The sequence below is a fragment of the Bubalus kerabau genome, chromosome 11 (assembly GCF_029407905.1).
Source record: "Bubalus kerabau isolate K-KA32 ecotype Philippines breed swamp buffalo chromosome 11, PCC_UOA_SB_1v2, whole genome shotgun sequence".
Taxonomy (NCBI): Eukaryota; Metazoa; Chordata; class Mammalia; order Artiodactyla; family Bovidae; genus Bubalus; species Bubalus kerabau.
This window is the reverse complement of record NC_073634.1, coordinates 92,052,061-92,065,533: the sequence shown is the minus strand read 5'-3', so window position 1 is coordinate 92,065,533 and position 13,473 is coordinate 92,052,061. Positions and strand designations below refer to the sequence as shown.

General features: G+C 41.1%; 1 long non-coding RNA gene across 1 annotated transcript in view; it reads left to right on the top strand.

Moving 5' to 3' along the window:
• Window positions 1-11,845, top strand: part of LOC129622552 (uncharacterized) — a 57,329-nt gene extending 45,484 nt beyond the window's left edge. Inside the window, exons 2-3 of the long non-coding RNA XR_008700055.1 lie at window positions 9,853-10,032; window positions 11,051-11,845. This is a non-coding gene — a long non-coding RNA (uncharacterized LOC129622552). The remainder of the gene's footprint in view (window positions 1-9,852; window positions 10,033-11,050) is intronic.
• Window positions 11,846-13,473: the final 1,628 nt, after the last annotated feature.

Sequence of the window (13,473 nt, the reverse complement as noted above, 5' to 3'; positions counted from 1 at the left end):
AGTAACATGTGGAAGAATGTCTGATGTATTATAAATCTTCAACAACAAGTTTTTGAAGACATGCATTGCTATTGTGGTGAATGAAACTTGGCTTTTCCTTTCCAAGTCCTTCTTACCTGTAAGATCAGTTGTATGGGTGCTGCAAAAAATTGTGTTCAGTAAAGAAACTTAGGTGTCCACACCTTAAATCCCATAATTGGGAATATTTCCTTCTCCAGCTGCCCCAACCCAATGCCAGTCATGAAAGCTTGTAAGAAGTCAAAAATGTCTGATTCTCTCTAATTCTGATTCATACTCCATGTCTTAAATGATGTGTATGCATTCCTGTGACTAGTTCCCTAAGCAGATTTTTCTAAACCAGGGCTTGTGAGCTGCTGAAAGTGCTAGTTGCTCAGCTGTGTCCAACTCCTTGGGACCCCAGGGACTGTAGCCCACCAGGCTCCTCTGTCCATGGGATTTCCTGGCAAGAATACTGGAGTGGGTTGCCATTCCATTCTCTAGGGGAACTTCTCAACCCAGGGATCGGATCGAACACAGGTCTCCTGCATTGCAAGCAGATTCTTCACCATCTGAGCCACCAGGGAAGCCCTGTGAACTAGTGATCCCTGGGCAAAATTTTCTCTGGAGCATTTTTTATTTCCTTTGGGGCAGTGGGTGATGCAGTTTTGCTTTGTTCCAGACTAAATGTGCATGTCCTTGTGTGGGGGGGAATGCATCCTTCACTCTGCTGCAGGCTCCTCGCCCCCTGTGTCTCAGACCGGGTTTGCCTGATGTAGGATGTCCCTCACTGCTGACTCCTGAGATCATGACCCTGATTCTACATTCTGCCCACAGTCTGGGCGATACAGGAGCCTGCTCCTATGGGTTGCAGAGCAAAGAGAGTTTCCAACTAACCTCCTTGCCCCAAGTCACTCTCCCTTTACTTCTTCCTTCTCACTGAAAGTGACTGATCCTTCAGAAGTGTTTTTGTGGCTTATATAGATTTTCTCCTTAAAATCCTTCTCAAGCTGTTCATCAGCCACAATTCAGTCTCCTCATCCACCCTGAAGCTCTACTATTACGCTATTTTCCATTTTCAAGTATGCCCTCAACATGCATAGTTGCATGCTTTTGTAAATCGTCTTCTTCTGCTTGGAATGCCTTTCTCAGACTTTTCGAATGGACACGTCTCCCTGAAGACACATAAACATTGTTGAGAGACAGAGAAGCCAATGAACCCATCCTCTGAATTCTCAGCAGAGTCCTTGCTCCCTGTTAGGACTGTTTTTACTCTCTGCATCCTCTCTATGCAATATGTTCCTTGAGAGGAGATACCTCTGCAGCCTCCTGTAGCAAAGGGCCTGGAACCCATGGTGCTCTGGCAGACAGAGCTAAATGCCCATCCACTTTCCACTCTCCCTGCCCTCCTTCCTAACAGAGTCCAGTTTTGCTCAAAAACTGGATGTAAGCTCTACTATCATTGTGGCCAGTTAATGTTCTGGCTAAAGAATTATGGACAGAAAACATTTGTCAAGTAATAAGACAAAATCTTCTTAGGAAAGTAGTAGTACTAGTTTAGTTGCTAAGCTGTGTCCGATTCTTTGTGATCCCACAAACTAGCCTGCCAGGCTCCTCTGTCCATTGGATTATCCAGGCAATAACACGGGAGTGGGTTGCCATTTCCTTCTCCAGGGATCTTCCTGACTCAAGAATCAAACCCGGGTCTCCTCCACTGCAGGCAGATTCTTTATCAACTGAGTTATGAGGGAAGCCCTCTTACAAGAGAGCCATCTGCATTGTGGTTTGCAGTGCAAGTTCCCTTGCTTGGCAAGGTGGCAGCCAACCTACAGTCACAGGACAGAACAAGGGACAGAAAAGCAAGGAGTAGGGTCCCCCAGACCCTTGAGGAGTTACAATAGGCTTAGACACTGACCTTCAAATTTCTTATTATTTGATAAAATATTTAACTATTTGTCTAAAAGAGTAATAGTTGAGATTTCAGTTACTTGCAGCCAAATATTTTCCCCACTGATCTTAATACAATGGGCAGTACCTTTTATTGAAGAAATGATTTATTTGATTACTCATTTAACAAATATTTATTAAGTATCCATCATTCTTGGGGTTCTAAATAAGACCAAGTTCCCCTCTTCATGGAGTTGATATTCAAGTTGGGGGTGCACTATGGCTATTACACAGTAATGGGTGGATGGATGGATGGATGGATAAATACTGATATATTTTCTAACTTAAAATGGTGCATCTTATAATTTGTGTCAGCAAAGCAAATGACTTCACCAAGCGATGAACCCCCAAATCATCAAACCACATTTTCAAACAAAGAAGTTTCAAAAGAAGAATCTTCTGACTTTAATCTTTTAAGGGATTTCTAAAACAGACAAATATTCTGTTTCCCAAGTCTCAACTTCATCTCTTCCAACAGGGAGTATAAAGATATAGATGTGAAGGAGAAGAAGGATGATGGGAATGGAACTACACACAAAATTAAACTTGAAAAGAAAAATGTATTGAGATTTCAGGGCGAAGTGATATCTTTTGATTGTTGTTCTCAGTGGAATAGTGTACAGTTGGATATAATGCCAATATATTTCCCAAACAGAGCTCTGAAAAAAATTACAGAGGAAAACAGACCAAATTAGCATTTTATGATTATTTCCAAGAGTGAGAAAAGTTATGCTATTATGGCTTCCTGGAATAAATTAAAAGTGTTTATTGAGTTTTAAGAAGATTTGTGTTTCAAAATAACTTTGAATTCATGGGAAAGTTGGGAAATAGACAGTTTTGTACAGGAAGGAAAAATGCTTTTGATTAATCAATAGTAAGTGTAAGCTGAAGGGAATTTCTCAAACTTTTAACGACTTTTTCAAGAAAAAGATCTAGATAAACTCAACACATTTGAAACAATTGGTTACACATGGTGGTAGTCAAGTCACAATTACTCAAATAAATTAAAATCCCAACTCTATCACACTGAGTTATCTTTCATAATTCTTTGAATTTCAGGTTGTTGTTTCTGTTCAGTCACCCAGTCCTGTCTGACTCTTTGTGACCCCGTGGACTGCAGCATGCTAGGCCTCCCTGCCCCTCACCATCTCCCAAAGTTTGCCGAAGTTCATGTTCATTGCGTCTTGATGCCATCCAGCCATCTCATCCTCTGACCCGCTTTTCGGCTTCTGCCCTCAATCTTTCCCAGCATCAGGGACTTTTCCAATGAGTCAGCTGTTTGCATCAGATGACCAAAATACTGGAGTTTCAGCTTAGCCATCAGTCCTTCCGATGAGTATTCAGGGGTGATTTCCCTTAAGATTGACTAGTTTAATCTTGCTGTCCAAGGGTCTCCCAAGAGTCCTCCCAGCACCACAGTTCAAAGACATCAATTCTTTGGTGCTCTCCCTTCTTTATGGTCAAACTCTCACAACTGTAGATGAATTACAGGTTACTGATTTGCAAAATGAAGTGAATATTAGCATAATAGATTTTTATGAAGGTTTATAGAGTTTACCTATGCAAAGCACCTAGCAGACAGTAGTATTTTATAAGGACCCCAAAACTACTGCTTTATCCCATTTATCTTTCTTTTCTTTACCTCTGTAATTCTACCACCAGAACTGTTGGTGTAAATAGAGAATGGTTTCTGTCAAACATATTTTTTTTCCATTTTTATAGGAGTAACACACTGTATTACATATGTAAGATCTTTTCTCCATGGGTTTGATTACAGAAACTAATATTCTCTAAGTTAAAAAAAGAAATACAATAAAAAATGTTTTCATCAGTCCACTTCCCTAAAAATCAATTTTATCTTCATAAACTTCATATACACACATACACTCTAAAGCATTCATGGCATTTCCTCCCTTTTCAGATAATTATTTTAACAAAAAGAAAGCCTTCTTTTTCCCTCTGTTTGACTATGTGACTTTGATTTCTGATCATATTTTACCCTGGATGGTGACTTACTGACATTGCACTGAAAACATGGAAACTCATTCTGCTCTGACTTCCGCTATGTGATCAGGAATCCATTTCTAATGACAGCTGCCAGCTTTCCAGGCTCACTTTCCCCTTTGCCCCATATCTGGGAAAATTGATAACCAACATCTGTGTCCTTCATCACTGGATCTATGGACATTTCAAACAATATAAGTACCAGCCTCGGAGGGTACCTCGACTCCAGGTCCAATTCCATCAACAATAAAAACCCAGAGCTGGACTCCTCTTCCCTTGCCCTTGTTTTACTCTTGTCCTTCCCTTTTTCTGTTTACTATGTGAACAGTAATCTTTATTTCACAACCATTGGGGCCATTGTGTCCTTTATCCCACTGCCATAAAACCCTGGGGCAGTGGGCAGCCCAGTGAACTCCAGGTAATGGTAAGTGCCCCTCCCACCTTGCCAATAAATGTTCTGGGATTCATGCTTCCAGGTGTTAAATTAATTAATCACTAAGCATCTATTCTGCAAGGAGATCCAACCAGTTCATTCTGAAGGAGATCAGCCTTGGAATTTCTTTGGCAGGAATGATGCTGAAGCTGAAATTCCAGTACTTTGGCCACCTCATGCGAAGAGTTGACTCATTGGAAAAGACTCTGATGCTGGGAGGGATTGGGGGCAGGAGGAGAAGGGGACGACAGAGGATGAGATGGCTGGATGGCATCACTGACTCGATGGACCTGAGTCTGAGTGAACTCTGGGAGTTGGTGATGGACAGGGAGGCCTGGCGTGCTGCAATTCATGGGGTCGCAAAGAGTCGGACACGACTGAGCGACTGATTTGATCTGAAGCATCTATTCATTCCTCCCGACAGGGTTTTTACACACGCTGTTGCCAATATTCTGCCACGTGAGAACCCTGCCTCCCATGACTCTTTTTTCAGATGAACTTGACCTTCTTTATGGAAAATGTACCTGACTTCACCAGTCCAGATCAAATCCCTTTGAAGAAGTGCTCATGCAGTTCTTTTGCAATGAGATTACAGTAAGATAAATTGTAACTATGTCTTAGTGGGGGCATTTGATTATTTTTCCCTCCAACATTTGATTATCAGCTCCTGACACCTCTCATCATTTTCACCATCATCATCTCATCATTGTTTACCAGCCTCCGACATAGTACCCAGCATGTGGACAAATGAGCAAATCCTTTAAAAAAATTTTTTTTTTAATTTATTATTTTTGTTTTTAGCTGCACTGGATCTTTGCTGCTATGTATGGGCTTTCTCTAGTTGTGGTGCGTTGTGGTACACGGGCTTCTCATTGTTTTGGTTTCTTTTGTTGTGGAGCACTGGCTCTAGGGCGTGCAGGCTTTGGCAGTTGCAGCTCGAGTGCTTTAGAGCATGTGCTTAGTGGTCCGAAAACATGTAGGATCTTCCAGATCAGGGTTTGAACCTGGCAGGTGGATTCTTAACCATTGGACCACCAGGGAAGTCCATACTTTTTGCATTAAGAATCAGAATGCATCAATGTCTTGGCTAGACATTGTCCCTGTCCTCTCTGTGTGTGTTGGGGTACGTTACATGTACCTGCACACACACACACACACAATAAATCACAATGAATTTAATATTGCTCACCCTTTTGCACAGAGCTCATACACTTTCATCAGATGAGTTTCAGGTTGCCCCTAGGAACTTAAGAAAGAAAAATATATATCAGAGATAATTTAAAACATTTTGTGTTTCAGAGGCAGATAATTGATATGATTCCTTATTTAGCTATTTACAGGTTGGGTGATTTGGAGCAAGTCACTTAACCATGGTGAGAACCAGTTTCTCATCTATAAAACAGCAAATATAAAGCGACATTGCAGTGTTGCAAGGAGGACCCGAAATTATATGTGTAAAGCACTTGCTAATAAAACCTATGAAACATGTTTTTAATAAATTGTGCCTGTTTTAATTAAAGTGTGCTTCATTGAGTTAACTTCAATAGCAGCCCTGAGCCATTAAAGAAGACTTTGATAAGCAGGCTCTAAGGGGTTGTATCGAATCAAAAGATTCACCTTCTTGGAACTGAGGCTCCCCTTCAGACATCCTTTTAACTTACATGTGAAACTACTTGAAGCTCTGTCCTCTTTCATGAACATACAAACTTCACCTCTTTACTAATGTTATTTGAAATTTACTGCTGCTGCTAAGTCATCTCAGTGGTGTCTGAATCTTTGTGACCCCATGAACTGTAGCCCACCAGGCTCCTCTGTCCATGGGATTCTCCAGGCAGGAATACTGGAGTGGGTTGCCATGTCCTCCTCCAGGGCATCTTCCCAACCCAGGGATCGAACCCATGTCTCTTATGTCTCCTGCATTGGCAGGCAGGTTTTTCACCACTAGTGCCGCCTGGGAAGCCTGAATCAAGTCAAATGTTCAAGTCATGCACTCTTCAGAAATTCTGGTAAGTTGGCCCCTGTGGTCTGCACATGCCTCCCTTCCAAGGCTCAAGACTGGAAACCACTGCTGCTCTGTGGCTTGAAATCTCTCACAGACACCTTTGGGAAGCTGGTCAAGGCAGTGGGCCATCTCCCCAGGCACGTGTCCATACAATACCCATGAACATGAGGGTTACTTTTGGCAATATTCTGACTCGGCCTCTTCTCCTGTGGTTATGCTGTTAGACTCTGTTGCCCCTCACCTGAGCATCCAAACCAGGCTCCCCGTTGTGTGTCTGCAGATCTGTCTGCCTCCTCTCCATCCGGTGCCTCAGATAGCACCCCACTTAATATCAATTCCTGGGTCAGAAGATCCACTGGAGAAGGGATAGGCTACGCACGCCAGTAATCTTGGGCTTCCCTGGTGGCTCAGCTGATAAAGAATCTGCCTGCACTGAAGGAGACCTGGGTTCGATCCCTGGATTAGGAAGATCCCCTGGAGAAGGGAAAGGCTACCCACTCCAGTATTCTGGCCTGGAGAATTCCATGGACTGTAAAGCCCATGGGGTTGCAAAAAGTTGGATATGACTGAGCAACTTTCACTTTCACTTTAATATTCTTTAAATGAGCCTTAGTCATGCCTATTAAGTTCCATAAACTTTGATACACCTTATTATATACTTGGTACAGGAAGATCCCCTGGAGGAGGGCATGGCAACCCACTCCAGGACTCCTGCCTGAGAAACCCCACTGAAAGAGGAGCCCAGCGGGCTACAGTCCATGGGGTCGCAAAAAGTCAGACATGACTCAGCATGTGAGTCAGAGTCACAAGACTTAGCTAAGAGTTGGACAAAACTAAACAATGATGTCACAATTCCTGAGGTGGCATGATCTGTCTCAGCCTTTATTTCCAGCCTCTGCTCTAAGCACATTTTTCTAGCAAGCCTCTGTATCAAACTGAATCCAGTGTGGCTTTTGCCTAGGATAGCTCTGTGTCCATATTTCTCCATGACCTAAGCTTACTTGTTCTTCAAGGACAAATACAGATGACTCCTCTAAGTAAACTCACCTAATGCATAAGGCCAGAACCCATTTCTCTGACAACTCACGGTATTTTATCATTTCTAAATTGTATTGCTGTTATACATTGCCTTTTAAAGTAATTGTTATTGGAATATAGATGCTTTACAATGTTGTTTTAGTTTCTACTATAGAGCAAAATTGGAGAAGGAAATGGCGACCCACTCCAATGTTCTTGCCTGGAGGATCCCAGGGACAGGGGAGCCTGGTGGACTGCTGTCTATGGGGTCGCACAGAGTCGGACACGACTGAAGTGACTTAGCAGCAGCAGCAGCATACAGCAAAATGAGTCAGCCATACATATATATATACACCCTCCCTTTTGGACTTCCCTAGCATTCAGGTCACACACAGTGCATTAAGTTGAGTGCCCTGTGCTATACAGTATATATTGTATTTGTATATTGTGTTTATTAGACTACAACTGCCTTGAAATCAGGGCTTTATGGCACTCAGCTCAGTCCTTGGCACTCCACAGCTGTTAGCTGAATACATGAAATTTTGTAGTACTATTTCTCCAGCTGGTTGTTACCGTAGGGCTCAGTGCATCTGTTATCTTAGGGAAAGTGAAGCCATTTTTGTCTTATTTCACTTTGGTGTTTTTGAAAACAATACCGGTATCCCCCTGGACAATAAAACCCAACATCTTCTGTATACTAAACCCAACACGCTCTTTACAACAGAACCTAAATGACCTTAATGTGTTGTGTTGTGTTAGCCACTCAGCCATGTCCAACTCTTTGCGACCCCGCAGACTGTAGCCCACCAGGATCCTCTATCCATGGAGTTCTCCTTGGCAAGAATGCTGGAGTGGGTTGCCGTTTCCTTCTCCAGGGGATCTACCCTCTCCTGGGGACCTACCCAAATGACCTTAGGCTATAGTCAATTTGATGTCCATAGACCATTGTTGCTTTTACTGAGTAAAAGAAGACTAGGTTAAACACAAAGTCTTAAGGAGCCAGTCATTTGTTGAGCTCTATCACCCTGAGACATTTCAGTGGACTAGGGGCAAGGACATGCATCAGCTGTCTGTTACCCTCGTATGGCATGACTTCTGGAACATGCTTTCCTCTCATTTACTCTCCTCCATCCTTTGAGTCCTAGTCAAGTTCCACCTCCTCCAAGAATCATTCCCTGTTGAAGACAGATACAAATAGTTGAGGCTATCCTTCAAATATCAAAGTACATGATCAATGTTTTTCATTTTTTACTTGCTACCATTTTGTAGCAAATAATATCTGTCAGTTACTCATTCCACTAATTATTATGGAGAAATGATTATGTGCCAAGGACTTGAAGACTAGTGGAAGGAGCAAATGAGTGATCATATTTACTAAGCATTGTGCCAAATGTTACAAAAGAATGTGCACAGAAAAGTACAGGGTTGAAGAAGTAGAAGCTACATGTCTTAGAGTGAGAGATCACAGATGAATTTGCTTTACCAAATTTACTATAATTACTTGAATAAATGCCCTAATGTCAAAATAATATAAGGATGTCATTTTTGGTACTTTTAAGTTTACATCATGAGTACACTTTAATTCTCTTTAGATCAAACTTAGTCATTGATATATTATTTGCCCTTCTAGTAACTAATGCAGCACATGACAAATAATAATGATCTGGAGTGAGAAGCTGACATCGGAAAATTCCACTGTGGAGATATTATTAATTCCACTGTGGAGATATTATAATGTATATATAATTTTATATATATATAATTTATACATCTATATATTTATGCTATATATAATTATTAAGGAATTAATTATGTATAATATATGTAAATCATATATAATTTATACATCTATATATTTATGCTATATATTATTATGGAATTAATTGTGTATAATATATGTAAATCATATATATTATATATAAATTATATATATAATTTTCCTTTAACTAAGGAATACAATAAAATTCAAAGAAAATGACAGATGTGTTATCATCAGAGACACAGCTCAATGGAGGAAAAATTGTTTAAATTTTGCCCTCAACTTTCTTTCAGTAAATCCTTTTGTTCTACATTAATGTGCCTTTTCTCAATCTGTTCTCATTCTTGTACTTTAACCATTCTTTAAGGTTTTATGTCCCTTTCATGTCTAAACTACTCTCAAAAAATATCCTGGTATGTGTCATGTTTCAGGAGAGTGGAGATATTTTATGTGTTGTATTTGACCTTGGGAAAATGCGTGAGGTGAAATGCAAGAGACAGTTGGGGAAGTATTTGGAGAGATCAACAGACATTTGGTTTCCTTGAAGATATACCCCGAGAGTATAATTCCTATGTATAATCAGTCCTGTGAGAATGTTTCTGTGGGTTGAATTGTTCTCTGAAAAGAGATGTTCAAGCTCTAACCCCTGGCATGTGTGAATGTGAACTTGTTCAGAAATAAATGTCTTTGCAGATGCAGCCAGTTAAGATGAGGTCGTACTACAGTAGGTTGGACCCTAAATCCAGTGTGGTTGGTGTCCTTAGAAGAAGAGAGGAGATGTACAGACACGGTGAGAGACCACATGAGGACAGAGGCAGAGACTGGAGTGGCATGTGCACAAGCCTTGATTTGAGTCATTTGGCTTCCAAAACTGTGAGACAATAAGTGTTTATTGTCTTAAGCCATCTAGTCTCTGGTAATTTGTTGCAGCAGCTCAAAGAAACTGATACAAATATCAACTGTCAAATATAAACTATAAACTTGACCTGCTCGATCCCAGTTAACTGAAAAGAGCCCTTGCCATCACCTCACTGTGAGCTCTGACAGCTGGTGTCAAAATGGAAAGCGCATCTGGGCATGCTGAAAATTACAGTTTCATGCCATCAGCACACTGACCTCCTGAATAATCCTCTTCAAAAGAAATTCATTCACTCTTTGGTTCATTCATTTGACAAACATTTGCTGAATGCATACTTTATACTAGCACTGTTCTAAGCACTGAAAATAAATCAGTGAACAAGGAAGAAGGAATATCCCTCTGGGATGAGGTTTACATCACAGAGGTAGTTGATAAAGAATTTTGATATTTAGGAATCATCAAATTGATAGCTCAAGTGCTTTGGCCAGTTTATTTTTTGTTCAATTATGATATGGAACATTAATCAGATAATTTGACAAATGTTATGATACTTTATGAAAAGGTTTGATCTACCTGTGTAGAGTGGAATAGATGTCCACTGGTTCTGGGGAAAAAAAAGGAAGGAAAACTCTAAAAAGCATTGAAAGCATCATATCGCAGAAGAATATTCAGGAACTATCCTGGGAATGCTTTCTGGGAACGTCCCCTGCTCTTTCCCAAAAGATTGAAAATTGTTTAACGGGTGTGACAGAGAATGAAATGGTTAGATGGCGTCACCAACTTAATGGACATGAGTTTGAGCAAGCCCCAGGAGAGAGTGAAGGACAGGAAAGCCTAGTGTGCTGCAGTCCATGGTGTCTCAAAGAGTCGGATACAACTCAGCAACTGAACAACAACCAACAACAATGCTCTTTTTGGCCAAACACCTGTCAAATTCCCTATTTTCAGTTGATCTTAATTAGAAGCAAGAATATACTTAATTAATTGCACATCTTCTCTCCTTAATCCCTCTGTTGCTTGTTTCTCCACTAGATAACCTGCAAATAGAATTTTGAATTGGATCACCTCCTCTGAGGCCCCTTCAGTCCTGGCCTGGCCTGTCTTAGCAAAGCCCATCTTGGCCAAGGAAATGGCAGCTGAAGGACAGAAGCCCCAGAAGGGAAGCCCTGCCATACACTGACCTGAGGACCTAGAGGCCCCTGGATGGACTGCTATGCATTCTTTCATTTTTGCTTTTAAAGATGAGAATGCTAAAGCTGAATGTCTGCAAGAAGATGAAAATCTCACCTAAAGCCACACATCTGGTGTGAAGGAGATAATGGTTCAAGTCTAGATTTGCTGGCCCTGAGGTCTGTTCTTTCATTTCTAAAACATAAAAGTGGACCAATCTCTGGAGCAACAAGAGGGGTTGTCCCTCCACAGTCAAACATTAGGGACAGAACCCCCTGAAACACAGAGAACAGCATCACACCAAGTTGGGGAGACGAGTTCACAACCAAGAAGGTACAGCTGGACAACCACTGGAATTTGAGTAAGATCACCAAACATTTATCAGTAGAAGGCATGTGGATCTTTTTGAGTTCATAGCTTTCATGGCTATTAATACAACCACAATTCTGGAGACCTCATTGTCTATTGTAGTTCTATGCTTTTTATTTTTTTAATTGTAGCTGACTTACAATATTATATTAGTCTCAGGTGTGCAACATAGTGATCTGATATTTTTATAGGCTATGTGCTATAAAATAATTATAAAATATTGGCTGATATTATATCCTATGCTGTATATATTACATCCTTAACTTATCTATTTTATACCTAGCTGTTTGTACCTCTTAATCCCCTTTACCTCTTTTGTCCTCCCCACATACCTCTGTTCTCTGGATACCACTAATCCGTTCTCTGTATCTGTGAGTCTGTTCCTATTTCATTATATTTGTTTGTTTTATATTTAGATTCCACATATGAATGAAACCATGTTTGTCTTTCTCGTCTGACTTATTTCACCGAGCACAATACCCTCCAGGTCCATCCATGTTGTTGCAAATCACAAAATTTCATTGTTTGGTATTCTCCTGTATCTTGTACTAGCTGCTAGGCTGTACTATTTGCTTGGAAAGGCAAGCCTGTATCTAATAAAAGGACAAGTTAAACTTTTACATTCACTTTTGGGCATTTGCGCCACAGTGAAAACAATGAAGAGCATTTCAAACAGTAAAACCCTTCAGAGCTGCACACGTATTTATTCTGGGCTGAGTCATATCTCAGGAGGACAGCACGGTGAGACCTGAAAACCATTGTTGCTGAAGCAATGAGTTCTCAGGGTTGCATTCACATTAAATCCAAGCAGTTAAGGGCAGACTGCCTGTCTTGGTTTGTGCCACCAATGCCTTTTAAAGCCCTTGGCACCTAGAGGAGGCTTAGCAAATACTCATGATGTCCCTAATCACTACTGGTTCTTTATCCATCAGAAATAGGTAACTGAGGCTGCAAATATGTGAAAGGATGAGATCTGGTGGACAAGTCTTGAACACTATTCTTAAACTTGTTAAGTTTTTCATGATTCTTATTTATAACAATTATTAGGAATACAAGTGAGGATCAAATTTTTGAGTGTCTGCTACTTATTAATGTCTTGTTAAAGATCACATTCCAGTACTCTTGCCTGGAAAATCCCATGGACGAAGGAGCCTGGTGGGCTGCAGTCCATGGGGTCGCTAAGAGTCAGACATGACTGAGCGACTTCACTTTCACTTTTCACTTTCCTGCATTGGAGAAGGAAATGGCACTCGCTCCAGTGTTCTTGCCTGGAGAACCCCAGGGACGGGGGAGCCTCATGGGCTGACGTCTATGGGGTCACACAGAGTCGGACACGACTGAAGTGACTTAGCAGTAGCAGCATAGATCACATTTGCTCCCAAAAGTAGTTAACACGTATACACCCTTAGCAGTTCGCCTTCAGTTTCCTTCAGGTCTCCCACCAGCTGGTTCAAACACCAGGTTGCTGGTCAGTAACACAGACAGGTCAGTGAAAGCTCCTGTGGCTTCTCCTCCAAATACTTAAGAGACTGAACTCCCACAGCTGAGGAGAAGCTGGGATAACATGGACTGAGAAGGCTCAGTGGCTTCTCTGTGAAAACACTGATGCTCATAAACAAGACAAGGACAATGATAATGGTCACTTTTATTCAGTCTCGTTTGCATGAAATAAATCTTGGCAAAGTTTATGACAGTTTCTGGCAGGCAGCGGGAAATGCACCTTTGCAATTGCTCTTTGGTTAATTAAAATTATTCCTACATCTTCTCTAAACAGCTTCAAGGGGTCACTTAGAGGAGCAGAGGGACTAGTCTAGTTCCATTTCACATAGGATTGTTCTGACTTCCATTAGGCCATGTGGATACTGTATGCTAACCATCCCTAGGGATGTTCAAAATCCAGGAAGAAAAATACATAG